Source organism: Citrus clementina, unplaced genomic scaffold (assembly GCF_000493195.1).
Source record: "Citrus clementina cultivar Clemenules unplaced genomic scaffold, Citrus_clementina_v1.0 scaffold_40, whole genome shotgun sequence".
NCBI classification, from domain to species: Eukaryota; Viridiplantae; Streptophyta; class Magnoliopsida; order Sapindales; family Rutaceae; genus Citrus; species Citrus x clementina.
The window spans coordinates 667-4,236 of NW_006262273.1; the positions used below are offsets into that span (position 1 = coordinate 667).

Genomic DNA, 3,570 nt, shown 5'->3' on the forward strand with positions numbered 1-3,570 from the left:
TGTATGGTCTGAATGGTGGCTGAGAGGCTTGAGGATTTTGTGGAATTGGTTGCATTGGTGGAGCTGGAGCTGCTGGTCCATTCTGTTGGAATCCTTGAGACCATGAAAAATTGGGGTGGTCTCTCCATCCAGGGTTATATGTATTGGAGTATGGGTTGTAATTCGATGGTTTTCTCATTACACCTATGGCATTGGCTTGATCTGAGTATGAGTCCTGGTCATGTGGTTCTGTTGATTTAGCAGTCGATAACGATGCTATTTGTCGAGCAAGACCTTCAACCATCTCCTTGACTTCTTTGATTCCTGAAGTTGATTCGCCAATTTGAACCTCATTCACTCCTTTAATTCTTCTAGTAGTCCTAAGTGATCGACTCCGTTGTTGGGAATTATCTGCTTGTCGCTGGAAGAATTCCCAAATTTCTGATGCACTTTTTGACATTAGCTCTCCTCCACTTGTTGCCATTAGCCATTCTTGCACATTCGGCAATAATCCCTCCAAAAAGTATTGGCATTGGTGCCATTTCTCGTACCCATGATGTGGACACTTCAAGAGCAGCCCATTGAATCGCTCCCATGTTTCGAAAAATTGCTCGTCCTCTCTCTGGGTAAACTCCGAGATTTCCCTGCGAATAGCATTGGTTTTATGTACTGGGAAATATTTATTCAAAAATTTTGTAACCATTTGTTCCCATGATGCAATGCTATTAGCAGGCAATGTATTAAGCCATGAACGAGCCCTATCCTTTAAAGAAAATGGGAATAGTCTAAGTTTAACATCATCGTCTGAAAAATTTTCATATTTAAAAGTTTGACAAATGGCATGAAAATCGTTCAGATGATTATATGGATCCTCATTTTCTAGGCCATAAAATGTGGGGAGACAATTTAGCACACTAGGTTTTAGTTCAAAGCTCCTAGCAGCTACATTTGGGTATCTTATGCATGATGTGCTCAAATTAGCTAAGGGACTAAAATAGTCCTTAAATGGCCTCTCCTGTGGTGCTTGTAAATCCATTCCAAATTTATTTTTAATGTGCTTTTGTGTGCGAATTGTTTTCTCAAGTTCAAGGTCTATAGGTTCAAGATTCGGTAATAATGACCTACGACCATGCATGCAAAACAAATAAAATAAAAATAAGGATGAGAACAAAACAAATAAAAATAAAGAAGAGGGAGAAATTACGATACTAACCTTATTGCGCTATTAAAACCTTTCTATAAAAATACACAAAAACAAATACATGAAATAAATTAACTAAAAATTAAATTAATAAAATAAACAAAAAAAAATTACAAAGAAAAATAAATTGAAAATTAAATTACAGAATTTTAAAGAAGAGAAAAAGGAAAGAAATACTAACCTTTAAATGTAGATTCACTTTTTTTTTCTTTTTCTTTTTTTTTTAATAATTAAAAAAAATACAAGAAAAAAAAAATAAAAGAAGTTATTCACAAAAATTAGTTCTATGAATTAAAATTACTTACCTCCCCGGCAACGGCGCCAAAAACTTGTTGTGCAAATTTTAATGTACTCGCAAGCGCACGAATCTATTGTAGTATAGATCTATGGTGACGAGTGTCGATCCCACGAGGAGGTGGATTTTAATTATATATAGAATTAATTTTGTAAATGGGTGGTTGGAATTGTGGTGGAAGTGATTTAAATTATCCTAAAATTGGAATTGAAATGGCGATAATAAATTCTAAAATTGGACTCGCAATGGCGAGAATAAATTGAAGAGAATTCTATTGAAATAACGTACTTGGGTATCTGGATCCGTATCAACATGCATCATGGGCTAAATAATCCGTATTAATGCCAATTAAATCATGAGGGGGGAATCCACACCTCATGAACCACGCTCTAATCAATATGGTGCTAAGGGCTTATCGTGCCAAATAATAATAACCTTGAACTAGAGGGCCGGTGAAACCAAGGCGGTACTAGACAAGATTAGTATTATTTGTCGACGAGAAGTCAAAACATCCACAAAAACTAGAGGGGAAGAGAAAATAAATTTACCAAATTAAGCCCATGACACATGTTGAGACTTCACCTTCAACCCAAGCTTGAAAGAAAATTAGCCACTCATAATTGAACTATGGGCAAAATGGGAATTTATTAAAATACGAAGAAAATACAAGATGGAGAAGGAATTACAGAAAATGGATCCCAAAAATGGATTCAGAGATATCAAATTAGGGGGGAGAGGCCCCATTTTTATAGATACATGGAGTAAATCATGGCCATCGGATTAAAAATAGTTTGGACGCTCAGGATTGCGCCACGTCATCAGTCAACAGTCCACGGTTTGACCACGCGGATGAACAGTAACACGGTTTGACCCGACTTTGAACAGTAACGCGGTTTGACCCGGATGAACAGTAACGCGGTTTGGTTGAAAATAATCCTGTGTGATGCATGCACCGTACGCGAGATTTTTCGTCCACTGATATGCTGCCACGTCACCATCAACAGTACATAAGAATTTTAGTCCAACAGGATCGTGACACCTCATCAGTCAATGCCACATCATCGGTCAATGCCACGTCATCATCCGTCTATGTGAACAGTGTTGTGAACAGTAACGTATACAGTATCGTACACGTGAATAGTACCGTACATGTGAATAGTGCCATTTTTCCTTTTATGCTCCTCCTAAGGTTTTCGACCGTCCTGAGTTCAAAAGTGATGTCCGTTTTGCCGTCTGATCTCTCCTTTATTGTGAAATGACTATAATGCCCCTAAAATACATAAATTACTTAATTAAAATAAAACACACGTAATTAAATCATAAGAATGTTAAATACATAAAAGTAAGGGTTGTTAGTAAGACTTGAAATGTAAAATGTCGGTTTTCTCCTTTATAAATATGCATTTTCTAACACTCAACAAGTAACACTTCAATTGTAATGTAAGGACAAAATTCTTTTCATACATAAGTTCAGTTTTAACAATTCTTTTATATATGGTCGGCTTTGCCGCCTAATATGTGATGTTATGGTCGGCTCTGCCGCCTAATATGTGATGCTATGGTCGACCCTACTGCCTAATATGTGATGCTATAGTCGGCCCTAACCCCTAATATGTGATGTTATGGTCAGCCTTGCCCCCTAATATCTGATGCTATGGTCGGTTCTACCCTCTAATACGTATGTTATGGTCAACCCTGCCCCCTAATATGTGATGCTATGGTCGGCTCTACCGCCTGATATGTTATTTTTATACTTAATTATGCTATGGTCAGCTATGCCGCCTATACAAAATACTCTTTTTTTTAATAATATTGTGTGTTGATTTTGTTATGCATCGAGAAATTTCAAATGTTAAAAGTTGCATTGGATGCATGCATATCATGGACTACATTATGAAGAAGACGTTTCAGAAAATGAATTTTTGAAAAATAGGTGGTTGTACTACTAGTTGACAAAGTTCAAAGGAGGGAAATCCCTCAAAGCTAAGTTGAAAGAAATCTTTTGGGGACAGCGATATGTAACGCCCAAAAGATCAACTAATGAGGCCCAAGGACATATTGTTTAAAGAGTAAAAGTGCCAGCCTTGCAGTGCAA

The 3,570-nt window shown here is 36.9% G+C and overlaps 1 non-coding gene across 1 annotated transcript; it reads left to right on the forward strand.

Annotated features, from left to right (window-relative positions):
- Nucleotides 1-527: 527 nt before the first annotated feature.
- LOC112098826 lies at nt 528-631 on the forward strand. The gene has a single exon (XR_002905880.1). It is a non-coding gene; the product is annotated as a small nucleolar RNA R71 (small nucleolar RNA).
- The last annotated feature ends 2,939 nt before the right edge of the window (nt 632-3,570 follow it).